Source organism: Mobula birostris, chromosome 2 (assembly GCF_030028105.1).
Source record: "Mobula birostris isolate sMobBir1 chromosome 2, sMobBir1.hap1, whole genome shotgun sequence".
Classification (NCBI taxonomy): domain Eukaryota; kingdom Metazoa; phylum Chordata; class Chondrichthyes; order Myliobatiformes; family Myliobatidae; genus Mobula; species Mobula birostris.
Window position 1 is genome coordinate 140423540 of NC_092371.1, and position 14373 is coordinate 140437912.

The 14373-nt window shown below is 43.6% G+C and overlaps 1 protein-coding gene across 9 annotated transcripts in view; it reads right to left on the minus strand.

Moving 5' to 3' along the window:
• Window positions 1-14373, minus strand: part of tbpl1 (TBP-like 1) — a 91096-nt gene that overhangs the window by 47254 nt on the left and 29469 nt on the right. For 3 of the 9 annotated variants that reach the window (XM_072249747.1, XM_072249677.1, XM_072249687.1), the window contains exon 1: window positions 2409-2755. The exons of 2 other annotated variants lie outside the window; for them this stretch is intronic. The gene's annotated coding sequence lies outside the window, so the exon portion shown is untranslated. 4 more of the 9 variants (XM_072249719.1, XM_072249695.1, XM_072249729.1 and 1 more) reach the window with 3 other exon arrangements.

Here is a 14373-nt window from a genome sequence, read left to right on the forward strand (position 1 = left end):
CCAAACCCTGTGCCAGAGGTACAGCCACTGTTGCTTTCCCCAGGTAGGAGCCCCCCCCCACCCCAACAGTACTCAAACAAGAGTACTTATTGTTAAGAGGGACAGCCACAGGGGTACTCTCCAGTATCAGACCCTTGCCCTTCCCTCTCCTGACTGTTACCCACATATCTGTCTCTCAAGGTCCCGGTGTGACTACCTGCCTATAGCTCCTCTCTATCACCTCCTCACTTTCCCTGCCCAGACGAAGGTCATCGAGCTGCATCTCCAGTTCCCTAAAGAGCTGCAGCTCGACTCACCTGGCGCAGATAGAAACTTAACCTTGAGCTTTTCTTTTTTTGCTTTCTCTAACTGAAGCCTCAGAGCTAAAGCCTGAAGATCATCACTCTCTTTCCAATCAGATGACGGCTGCTGCTCTTGCCCCTGCCTTCCTTTAATTTTATTTTAGGTAATCAATTCCAAACATAGATTGGTTGCTAGTCAAAGCTCTCTTTTGCTGTGGCGACCCACCACTCCCTTTTCTACTCGGGCGGAGGACCTGAGAGAAATACCCTCCTCTCAAAATTTCCAATAAACTTCAAGTCAAATGGATAAATTCCTTTGTTCAGTATTAGAAGCTAATACGTAGTTATATATTACTGCATTATATATGTTACATTTTACAGCAATATTGGTAGTGTTCTAATTTGTTCTGCATTTCATTTAAACACTTTTTGTTTACATACCTTGTCTTTTTTAATACCGTTTTAACTATTCCATGAAACTTTCGCTAATGAGGCAGCTGTTTAATTGTACCAAAATAAACTAGTCCCAATGTGTCCCAGTTAACTGGAATGCATTACACATAGTGACATACACGTGTTTACTAGGAATCTGTCGATTAAATATCAAAAATTGAATAACTAGTACTTACACAGCATCACTTTTTAATCTTTTATATAACTGTCCCAAACCATTTCATAGTGAATGAAGTACTTCACGGTCGTGAGATGGGCGGATCATTTTCCCCAAAACAAAAGCAAAGGAAGATAATTGATCTGAAATACTTAAAGTTGCTTTTCTCTCTACAGAGATGCACTGTCATTTCAAAGATAGTTCTTAATATCAGATTTCCAGCATCAAAAGTTTCATTTGGCTTCTCGAACACTTGAAAGTTAAATTTGACCATTGTGCAACCTTTATATATCTGCCATATGTCAATTTATACTGTCTTGGTAGCTGACCACGACTGCATATGAATAAGAATAGAAGATCTGCATGGAGCAACATCCTTGAAATTGCTGTTGAAAGCCCATTACACACAATTAACATACCACATGTTCCAAATTCTAACAATCACTCATACTGGCACAGTAACAAAACCAAAGCAGTCATGTCATATTCTATTATATATCAGAAGTATTTCTAAACAATTGTTCCTCTGTGTAGACAAGTAAACAATGCAAATACTTGAAATTTAACACCAAACCATTCAACAAGGTATTTCATAAATACCTTTGCAAACTGACCAGATGAAACAAAAGTGTCATTGTAACAACCTAACAACTCAAACTATCTTGAACTTTGTCCAGTTACAGGATGATTTGAGTTACCTGTATGAGGATCAATTGTCTTTCGCTCCGAAGTATACATCAAACCGCTGACAATAGTCATCGCAAAATAGACAGCATTCCCTCAAATCAAATACCCTGATGTAATGAGAACTCGGCTTTCCGACCATACAACTTAGTCTTCCCTTCTTACTGAATAATTCACAAAATTAAAAACTGTTTGATCAAATTAACTTGCTTGAATTACATGCAGTCTAAGAATTGTCCTCGGTGTACTTTTTGCCATTCAGTTATCACCAAATTGACATTTCGCACCATTGATCTTGCTGCATCACAGAATGATTTGAAAACAAACCACAGTTTAGTGTCACAACTTCACGAAGCAACTTTGTCCTCAATTTAAGATAATGCCCGTACAGGTGTAGCAAGTTAGGCTGAATTACAACCAATTATTTACTGGCTTCCTCGGTTACCTGATTCATTAAACAGGAACGCCCCTTAACCATCAATTCATTCCACATCCCACCACTAAATGTTCAATAGGAAAATATTCGCTTCTCGAAAGAAGCACCCCATGTATTTACCCCAAGATCACATGCAAAACAATTAGCGACGGAAAGCACAGACCACAACAAAGAGGCCTAGTCAGTGCAGATGCAACGTGCACCGTGCGGCGCGAATGAAGGCAGGGTCCAACGGCCCACGGTAAAGAACCAACAGATTAGCGAGCAAGTTCGAAGAATCATCGCAGCCCCCGGTAATTACCCGAGTGGGGAGGCGGGAGCCCTGCCAGAGTCCTCTCCGGTGGAGAAGGGACATAGGAGAGAGAAGAAAGAGATCAGGTTCACCAGGCCCCCGTACCTACTCCACCTGGAGGGCTCGGTGCCAGTCTTCTTCTTCAGCCCGGGCGAGGTCTGTACAACCACAACTCTCAACCCGAGGCCCGGATCGCGGGCGGCCAGCTTCTGACACAAAGTACCGGAGGAACTAAGGAAGGCCTTTCGCAGCTCTCGGCCTGAGCCCAGCCGGGCTCCGGGGCAGGGTGATGGAGCACTGGGCGGACCAGTCGCTCGGCCTGGCCTCTCTGCTGCTGCTGCTAACCTACAGTCGAACGGCGATCGCTCGACCGTTTAACGGTCCGAAAGAGCCAGCGTTCCGATTCTTACTCTTCCAGCACGCAGCCGGACCCCGGAACCGCGACTCCTACTCGCTAGACTGACAGCGCGACTCGCCAGTCGGAACAAGGCTGCTGAGGCACGGAGCCAATGGGAGTGCTTGGGTGGGCGGGATTTCCGTCCCAGGACTTGGGGGAGGGGTTGGTGTTCGAGCCGGTGGGCGCGATCTACCGGCGGAGGCAGCGGTGTTGTCCTCCCATCCTGTTCTCTGGCTCTTACAGCAAAAGAGGTCGTTAGCTGGGGAAGGGAAAGGATTCAATGATATACTCACAACCTGCTCGAACTTCAGCAAGTGAGAACCTCTTCCCACTTGCCGCTCCATGGGTGAATGAGCATTTGGAGAGGCAGTGAGCTCGTCGAGTCCATGTGATGGGAGCACAGTAGAAGTAACACTTCGCTGTGTTTGCCACACTAGCCCTTCGGTGTAAGGCAGACCTGGGTGGGCTCCATATTAGTTTTATTGGTCACCTCTTTTAAACCCACAAAATTTAAGTGGAGGTACTCTTAAGGGAAGTGCACGGAGAAGTAATTTTGGTTGTTTTATTTCGCAATTCTGGCAAGTGACTGCATGAAAATTAGACTAATTACTTATCAAAAAGAATCTTCAGTTTGGTGCACATTTATGGTCCGGGCAAGCATTCGCCCTATATCATAAACAACAGGAATTCTGCAGATGCTGGAAATTCAAGCAACACACATAAAAGTTGCTGGTGAACGCAGCAGGCCAGGCAGCATCTCTAGGAAGAGGTGCAGTTGACGTTTCAGGCCGAGACCCTTCGTCAGGAAGGGTCTCGGCCTGAAACATCGACTGTACCTCTTCCTACAGATGCTGCCTGGCCTGCTGCGTTCACCAGCAACTTTTATGTGTGTTGCCCTGTATCATCTCATGTTACCATCATATCATTTTGTCCCTCGCTTACTGTTATATTTATAAAGCTTTCGTTTCAATTAATTTTACTGGGAAATAGCAGTAGGGGTTACTGGTAGATTTTAGTCAGATTTTAAGATCCATCCTTGAAATGTCTTTACTTTTCAAAATATGACTTACATTTTAAATTACTTAAAAAGTGCCACTAATTCCAGTTTCTAAACTTACAAAGTCCACTTGAGCATTCGTTCCTCCTTTGCTGCTATACTTTAGCTCTGAATACTTGGAGGCTGCAGAGTCTTACAGTTACACAGCATAGAAACAGGTCTCACTTATCTCTGAACTCTAACGCAAACCCATCTGTACCCATCTACTGCTCTATCCCATCTCCAGAGGCTTCTGTTTCAAATATTTAACCAATTTGCTTTTAAGCACCTTTACTGATCCTATTTTCATCATCCTTAAGGTCAGGGGGTGTAATCTTTATGACTGCACCATACAGGAAAAAATATTTCCTCAAGTCTGACTCTTGCTCCAAAATTTTAACTCTGTGCTTGTTTTTGATTTAAAATCTTTTCTTAATGCATCAATGTAATTTGTTCAATCTATACTAAGTGCCGAGTTTTATATGCTCAGCATGAAACAGATTTCTCTGGAATTATAAACACCGATGCTGGAAGTCTTGAGCAACACCGGAGCAACTCAGCAAGTTCGGCAGCATCAATGAAGAGGAATAAACAATTGGCATTCTGGGCTGAGACCTGATGAAGACCTGATTCATTATCCTAAACACTTTTTGAAAACACTGATAGTGTGTTGCAGTCTGCCTTGTATACTGCTATCAAATAGCACCAAGTTTATTCCCATACATAAATGTTGCCTAACTTCCTGGGTTCCTTAAGCATTTTATGTGTGTTTCTCTGGAATTAATTGTTCCCTCAACTTGTGCCACTAAATACTTTAAGCTTCCTTCCTAAGGATGAAATCTGTTCATGATCTTTCAATCTACATTCTTGTGGTTCTTGTGACATATTAGTCTATGTCACTGCACTTTCTCTATAACCTGCACTGTGTTCTACATCTGTTATTTTCCCTTTGTACTATCTTGAGGTGTTTATGTTGGGAGCAGTCTGTGTGAGTGGCTTTCAAAACAAAACTATCTTGGTGCCTGTAATAATAATTGATTATCTGAGAGTCATAGAGAAGTGCAGCATAGAAACAGAACCTTCAGTCCATGCCAAAACCATTTACACTGCCTACTCTCATCACCATGTTCCTACCAACACATACCTATCCAAACACACTTCCAAACAAACAATTCAGCATTCAACACCATAGTTCCATCCAGGCTCGACAAGAAGCTCAAAGACCTTGGCCTCAACCCTGCCCTGTGCAATTGGATCCCAGACTTCCTATCAGATTGCCAGCAGGTTGTAAGACTGGGCTCCCTCACCTCCAACCCTCTGACTCTCAATACAGGAGCCCCTCAGGGCTGTGTACTGAGTCCCCTCCTTTACTCCATGTATACGCATGACTGTATCATCACCCACAGCTCCAATCTGCTAGTTAAATTTGTCGATGACACTACATTGATTGGCCTTATCTCAAACAATAATGAGGTGGCCTACAGGGAACAAGTCATCTCTCTGACACAGTGGTGTCAAGAAAACAACCACTCCCTCAATGTCACAAAAACAAAGGAGTTGGTTGTGGAATATAGGAGGAATGGAGATGGGCTAACCCCTATTAAAATCAATGGATTTGGGGTTGAGGGGGTAAACAGCTTAAAGTTCCTCGGCATCCACATCACCGAGGACCTCACTGGTATGTGCACACCAGATGTGTGGTGAAAAAGGCTCTGGAAGATTGGTTAGACATGACCTACCATGCACAAAGCCATACTGACTATCCTTAATCATACCATGTCTATCCAAATACTTATATATCCGGTCCTTTAGAATGCCTTCCAACAACTTTCCCACTCCTGATGTCAGGCTCACTGGCCTATATTTTCCTGGTTTACATTGAGAGCCTTCCTTAAACCGCAGAACAACATCAGCTGTCCTCCAGTCCTCTGGTACCTCTCGTGTCTCTAAGGATGATTTAAATATCTCTGCTGGGGTCTCAGTATTTTATCAGTATTTAGCAGATATTTATAGTAAGCACAAGGTTGTGACTGTGGGAGATTTTAATTTTCTACACATAAACTGGGAAGCCCATTCTGTAAAAGGGCTGGATGGTTTGGAGTTGGTAAAATGTGTACAGTATAGTTTTTTGCAGCAATACATAGGGGTACCAACTAGAGAAGGGGCAATGTTGGATCTCCTGTTAGGGAATGAGAAAGGTCAGGTGACAGAGATATGTGTTGGGGAGCACTTTGGGTCCAGTGATCACAATGCCATTAGTTTCAATATAATTATGGAGAAGGATAGGACTGGACCCAGGGTTGAGATTTTTGATTGGAGAAATGCTAACTTTGAGGAGGTGCGAAAGGATTTAAAAGGAGTGGATTGGGACAATTTGTTTTATGGGAAGGATATAATAGAGAAATGGAGGTAATTTAAAGGTGAAATTTTGAGGGTACAGAATCTTTATGCTCCTGTTAGATTGAAAGGAAAGGTTAAAAGTTTGAGAGAGCCATGGTTTTCAAGGGATATTGGAAACTTGGTTCAGAAAAAGAGAGAAATCTACAATAAATATACACAGCTTGGAGTAAATGAGGTGCTCGAGGAATATAAAGAATGTAAAAAGAATCTTAAGAAAGAAATTAGAAAGCTAAAAGAAGATATGAGGTTGCTTTGGCAAGTAAGATGAAAATAAATCCAAAGGGTTTCTACAGATATTAATAGCAAAAGGATAGTGAGGATTAAATTGGTCCCTTAGAGAATCAGAGTGGATAGCTATATGCGGAGCCAAAAGAGATGGGGGAGATTTTGAACAATTTCTTTTCTTCGGTTTTCACTAAGGAGAAGGATATTGAATTGTGTAAGGTAAGGGAAACAAGTAGGGTAGTTATGGAAACTATGATTAAAGAAGATGAAGTACTGGTGCTTTTAAGGAATATAAAAGTGGATAAGTTTCCGGGTCCTGACAGGATATTCCCTAGGACCTTGAGGGAAGTTAGTGTGGAAATAGCAGAGGCTCTGACAGAAATATTTCAAACGTCATTAGAAACAGGGATGGTGCTGGAGGATTGGTGTACTGCTCATGTGGTTCCATTGTTTGAAAAGTGTTCTAAGAGTAAACCTAGCAATTATCGGCCTGTAAGTTTGACTTCAGTAGTGGGTAATTTAATGGAAAGTATTCTTAGATATGGTATATATAATCATCTGGATAGACAGGCTCTGATTAGGAACAGTCAACGTGGATTTGTGCGTGGAAGGTCATGTTTGACAAATTTTATTGAAGTTTTTGAAGAGGTTACTGGGAAAATTGACGAGGGTAAAGTGGTGGATGTTGCCTATATGGACTTCAGTAAGGCCTTTGACAAGGTTCCACATGGAACGTTAGTTAGGAAGGTTCAATCGTTAGGTATTAATATTGAAATAGTAAAATGGATTCAACAGTGGCTGGATGGGAGATGCCAGAGAGTGGTGGTGGATAACTGTTTGTCAGATTGGAGGCCGGTGACTAGTGGTGTGCCTCAGGGATCTGTACTTGGTCCAATGTTGTTTGTCATATAATTAATGATCTGGATGATGGAGTGGTAAATTGGATGAGTGAGTATGCAGATGATACTAAGATAGGTGGCGTTGTGGATAATGAAGTAGGTTTTCAGAGCTTGCAGAGAGATTTAGGCCAGTTAGAAGAGTGGGCTGAAAGATGGCAGATGGAGTTTAATGCTGATAAGTGTGAGGTGCTACATTTTGGTAGGACTAATCAAAATAGTACATACATGGTAAATGGTAGGGCATTGAGGAATGCAGTAGAACAGAGTGATCTAGGAATATTGGTGCATAGTTCCCTGAAGGTGGAATCTCATGTGGATAGGGTGGTGAAGAAAGCTTTTGGTATGCTGGCCTTTTTAAACCAGAGCATTGAGTATAGGAGTTGGGATGTAATGTTAAAATTGTACAAGGCTTTGGCGAGGCCAAACTTGCAGTATTGTGTACAGATCTGGTCACCGAATTATAGGAAAGATGTCAACAAAATAGGGAGAATACAGAGAAGATTTACTAGAATGTTACCTGGGTTTCAGCGCCTAAGTTACAGAGAAAGGTTGAACAAGTTAGGTCTTTATTCTTTGGATCGTAGAAGGTTGAGGGGGGGACTTGATAGAGGTATTTAAAATTATGAGGGGGATAGATAGAGTTGACATAGTACGCTTTTTCCATTGAGAGTAGGGGAGATTCAAACAAGAGGACATGAGTTGAGAGTTAAGGGGCAAAAGTTTAGGGGTAACTCGAGGGGGAACTTCTTTACTCAGAGAGTGGTAGCTGTGTGGAACAAGCTTCCAGTAGAAGTGGTAGAGGCAGGTTTGATTTTGTCATTAAAAAAAAATTGGATAGGTATATGGACAGGAAAGGAATAGTGAGTTATGGGCTGAGTGCAGGTAGATGGGACTAGGTGAGAATAAGCATTCACCGCGGACTAGAAGGGCCGAGATGGCCTGTTTCCGTGCTGTACTTGTTATACGATCTCCTATAGGATCTGAGAGAATACTTTGTCAGCCCTTGGGGATTCATCCACCCTGATTTGCCTCAGGACAGCAAACATCTCCTCCTCTGTAATCTGTATAGGGTTCTTGAAGATAATGCCACTTTGACTCACTTCTATAGATTCTGTGTCCATCTCCTGAATAAATACAGATGCATAAAAATGTATTTACAATTTCCACCATCTCTGTCTCCACACATGGGTTAAACCATTCTGATCTTCCAGAGGACCAATTCTATCCCTTGAAATCCTTTTGCTCTTAACATATCTGTAAAGTCCCTTAGGATTCTCCTTCACCATGTCTGCTAGGGAAACCTCATGCCTTCTTTTAGCCCCCCTGATTTCTTTCTTAAGTGCTCTCTCCCATCTCTTATACTCTGCCAGCACCTCATTTGCTCCAACCTGCCTATACCAGCAATGCAGCTCCTATTTTTTCTTAACCAGTGTCTCAATATCTCTTGAAAACTATGGTTCCCTAAACTTGTTATTGTTACCTTTTATTCTGACCAGCACATGCAAAATTTCTACTCTCAAAATTTCACTTTTAAAAGCCCCCCACTTACCAAGTACACCTTTGCCAGAAAACAGCCTGTTCTAATCCACACTTGCCAGATCATTTCTGATACCCTCAAAGTTGGTCTTTCTCCAGTTTAGAATCTCAACTCACAGATCAGAACACAAACAACAGGAATTCTGCAGATGATGGAAATTCAAGCAATACACATCAAAGTTGCTGGTGAACATAGCAGGCCAGGCAGCATCTCTAGGAAGAGGTACAGTCGATGTTTCAGGCCGAGACCTTTCGTCAGGACTAACTGAAGGAAGAGTTAGTAAGAGATTTGAAAGTGGGAGGGGGAGGGGGAGTTCCAAAATGATAGGGGAAGACAGGAGGGGGAGGGATGGAGCCAAGAGCTGGACAGGTGATAGGCAAAGGGGATATGAGAGGATCATGGGACAGGAGGTCCGGGGAGAAAGACGGGGGCGGGGGGAACCCAGAGGATGGGCAAGGGGTATAGTCAGAGGGACAGAGGGAGAAAAAGGAGAGTGAGAGAAAGAATGTGCATATAAAAATAAATAACTGATAGGGTACGAGGGAGAGGTGGGGCATTAGCGGAAGTTAGAGGTCGATGTTCATGCCATCAGGTTAGAGGCTACCCAGATGGAATATAAGGTGTTGTTCCTCCAACCTGAGTGTGGCTTCATCTTTACAGTAGAGGAGGCCGTGGATAGACATGTCAGAATGGGAATGGGATGTGGAATTAAAATGTGTGGCCACTGGGAGATCCTGTTTTCTCTGGCGGACAGAGCGTAGGTGTTCAGCAAAGCGGTCTCCCAGTCTGCATCGGGTCTCGCCAATATATAGAAGGCCACATCGGGAGCACTAGACGCGGTATATTACCCCAGCCGACTCACAGATGAAGTGTCACCTCACCTGGAAGGACTGTCTGGGGCCCTGAATGTTGGTGAGGGAGGAAGTGTAAGAGCATATGTAGCACTTGTTCCGCTTACACGGATAATGGAGAGGGGAGGGTTGGGGTGAGAGGAAGATGGAGCCTCTGAGGACCCAGGAGCTGATGATGGGATCTGAGGAAGACGGAGTTGCAGAGTATTGGTGGGGGAAGGGGAGACAGGAGTCACAATAGCAGCACATAAAGACCCGGCCTGGAGTTCAAGGCTGTCGTTGCAGTTGGTGGTTGCGCAATCGCTGTGAAGGTGTCCATGGTCGTTGCTGGAGTCCGGGTTTTGAATGTGCCCTGAGGTGTTGGAGCCGGTGAGATCAATGGCAGAAGCCGCAATCTGAAGTTCATGCCTGCTAGTTTCATGGCCAGCAGGCTCTGGAGTCCATAGATGTAGAATCTTGCGATCTTTGCCTAACATGACAAAGTCAAAAAAAACGGCGATTGTAGGCGTGGATCCGACAGAGGATGAAATAATGGGAAAGACCATTACAGACGGCGAAGAAAGTGTCCCGAAGGTGTGGAAGGGTCTGGGATAGGGACACCAAATACCTCCTCGTGGCGGAGAGGGTCGCCTTCAGAGTTTGACGGGAGAAGCGGCGAGAGACAGAGTCAATAAAATGTGAGTACCTGGGATCCTCAGAAGGTCCAAATTGAGAGGCTCGGAAACGAATCCTAAAGCCAGATCAGAACCATCTTTTTGCATATTTCTTTTGAAACTAGTGGTATTATGATCACTAGTTGCAAAGTGCTCCCTTTACAAACTTCCGTCACCTGCCCTGTCTCATTCCCTAATAGCAGATCAAGTATCACACACTCTCTCATTGGGACTTCCATGTACCAATTAAGGAAACTCTCCTGAACACATTTGACAAACTCTATCCCATCTAGTCCCTTTACAGTATAGGAGTCCTAGGTAATATGTGGAAAGTTGAAATAACCTACTATAACAACCTTATGTTTCTTGCAAGAGTCTGCAATCTCTCAGCAAATTTGTTCCTCTAAATCCATTGGGCTGTTGGGTGATCTATAATATAGCCTCTTTAATGTGGTCATACATTTCCTATTTCTCAGTTCCACCCATAATGCTTCACTAGAGTCCTCCAGTCTGATTGAGCACTGCCGTGACGTTCTCTTTAACTAGTAACATCACCACTCTGCCTTCAATCCCTCCCGCTCTGCAAATTCTAAAACAATGGAATTCTGAAATATTGAGATGCCAGTGTTACCCCTCCTGCAAATAAGTCTCAATAATGGCTACAATTCCATGTGTTGATCTGTTCCCTGAGCTCGCCTGCCTTTGCTGCGATACGAATGGCATTGAAATATACACTGCTCAGGACACTAATCACACCATGCTCAACCTTTTGATTCGTGATTTTGTCTGAGGTCTTACCAACATCTGTCTCCAGGACCTCTCCACTAACTGTTCTGCCACTCTGGTTCCCATTCCCCTGCAACTCTAGTTTAATCCCCATCGTGCAAACCTTCCTGCTGTGATATTAGTCCCCTTCCAGTTCAGATGCAGACAGTCTCTTCCATACAGATCCAACCTTCCCTTGAAGGGAGCCCAATGATCCAAAAATCTGATGTCCTCCCTCCTACATCAACTCTTTAGCCATGTGTTAAACTGTGTAATCTTCCTATTTCTGGCCTCATTAGCACATGGCATACTCCTAGAGGTCCTGCCCTTTAGCTTATCACCTAACTTTCTGAACTCCCTATGCAGTACCTCGTCACTCTTCCTACCTGTGTCATTGGTACCTACATAGACCATGATCTCTGGCGCTTAAGAAAGTAGAGGACTCAATCCATTATGTCTCAGACCCTGGCACCCGGGAGACAACATACCACCTGGGAATCTCGTTCTCAGCCACAGAACCTTCTTTCTGTTCCCCTATCAAACAACTATAACTTGGAACATCTATATCATCATGCGTTTTGATTTCCTCTAGAAATAAGAGTGTCTATGTGCTAAATTTCACCTCTTTTTTTCTGAATACTTTATTTCTTCACTTTCAATTCAATTCAAGTTTAATTGTCTTTCAACCATACATGAATACAGCCAAACAAGGAAGTGTTACTCCATGCCCAAGATACAAAACACAGTACCAACAGTCAATAGCACCTACAAGGTAGAAAGCACATAAAGGTATCAGTAAGATACAGCCACACAAAAAAAAGTGAATGCCACGGAAATCTGCAGTTGACCACAATGTAACTCGTATTCTGCCAAGTGAACACTGGATGCCATGACACACTACCCCCAATGCTTCACACCAGCTCCAACACCTCTCTCCTGGCAGCTGCAAACAAGCAACAACACAGCTTGAGTCCCTGAGTCCATGAGTGCCGCAGAAATCTGCATTCAACCACACTGCAGCTTGTCTTTTGCCAAGTGAATACTGGGGAGGCAGGACATACTCCAGCCTGGATGTTGTGCCACACCGCCCCCAGTGGAGCGCACTGGTTCTGATGCCTCTCTCCTGGCAGCTGTAAACAGGCCTAGTCCTCACACATCCATGATAGCAAGCACTTATAAGATATCAGTAAAATACGACTATGCCAAAAAATATATATAGTTCAGACCCTGAGTCCATGATTGCTGAAGACATCTGAAGTGATTTAGTATTCTTTTCTGCAACTTAGATAATTATTTTGAGGGTCTTGGTGATATTTGTCATCAATTTGCAAGGTAGGCTGTAACACACTAACTGCTTTAAAAACCCGTATAAGTAATTAATTATTGAGTAAGACCATAAGACATCGGAGCAGAATTGGGCCATTTGGCCCATCAAGTCTGCTCCACCATTCAATCATGGGTGATCCTTTTTTCCCTTCTTCAACTCCATTATCCGGCCTTTTCCCCATAACCTTTGATGCTGTGTCCAATCAAGAGCCTATCAAGTGGAACATTCTCCACTTCTCTGTTTTAAGTGGCACCCCTCTATCCTGAGGCTGTGCCCTCTTGTCCTAGACTCCCCCACCGTGGGAAACCCTCTTTCCACATCTATTCTGTCTAGGCCTTTCAACATTAGAAAGATTTCAATGAGATCCCCCTCATCCTTTTAAATTCCAGTGAGTACAGACCTAGAGCCATCAAATGTTCCTCATATGATAACCCTTTCATTCATGGAATCATCCTTTTGAACCACCTCTGGAACCCCTCCAATGCCAGCACATCCTAGATGAGGAGCCCAAAACTGTTCACAATACTCAAGGTGTGTCCTCAGAAGTATCTGATAAAGCCTCAGTATCACATCCCTGCTCTTGTATTCTAGACCACTTGAAATTAATGCTAACATTGCATTTGTCTTCCTCACCACCAACTCAACCTACAAGCTAATCTATAAGCTATGAGTGGCACAAGGACTCCCAAGTCTGTTTGCATCTCAGATTTTTGGATTTTCTCATCATTTAGATTAGATTAGATTAGATTATGAGGACATGCAGTCCTCTTTTATTGTCATTTAGTAATGCATGCATTAAGAATTCAATATTCCTCCGGTGTGATATCAGAGAAACACAAGACAGACCAAGACTGAAAAACTGACAAAAGCCACATAATTATAACATATAGTTACAACAGTGCAAGCAATACCGTAACTTGATGAAGAACAGGCCATGGGCACGGTAAAAAAAGTTCAAAGTCTCTCGAAAGTCCCATCATCTCACGCAGACGGGAGAAGGAAGAAAAACTCTCCCTGCCATGAGCTTCCAGCGCCACAAACTTGCCGATGCAGCATCCTGGAAGCACCCAACCACAGCCGACTCTGAGTCGTCTGAAAACTTCGAGCTTCCGACCAGCCCTCCGACACTGAGCACCGAGCACCATCTCTGCCGAGCGCTTTGACCCCAGCCCCGGCCGCCAGCAACAGGCCAAGCCGAGGATTTGGGGCCTTCTCTCCGGTGATTCTCGATCTCACAGTAGCAGCGGCAGCGAACCAGGCATTTCAGAAGTTTCTCCAGATGTTCCTCCGTGCTTCTCACGTCTGTCTCCATCAAATCAGAATTGTGCACGGTACCTATTTAACAAGTACGGTATCATTTCACTGGAGAGGCCGCACACGCTGCATTGCGCGGCCATCTTCTCCTCACATTTATTTCTACTACCAAAGTGCATGACCATACATTTTCCAGCATTGTATTTCATCTGCTATTTCCTTGCCCATTCTCCTAATCTAAATCCTTCTGCAGCCTACCTCTTTCCACAATACCACCTGTCCCTCCACCAATCCTTGTATCATCTGAAAGCTTGGTAGCAAAGCCACCTATTCCATGTACAGCATGAGAAGAAGCATTCCCAACGCTGACCCTTGCAGAACACCACTCGTCACCAGCAGCCAACCAGACAAGGATCTTTTTGTTCCCATTCACTGCCTCCTACCAATCAGCCAATGCTCTAACCACTTTAGTAACTTTCCTGTAATACTTAACTTGATAAGCAGTCTCAAGTGTGGCACCTTGTCAATTGCTTTCTGAAAGCACAAATATACAACATCCACTGCATCCCCTTTATCTGTCCTACTTGTAATCTCCTCAAAGAATTCCAACAGGCAAGATTTTCCCTTAAGGAAAGCATGTTGACTTTATAATGTGGCATAACCAATCTTCTTTAGTTAATATTTCTGGCTCCTGGAAAACAAGTGAAACTGCAGATGGTGGAATTG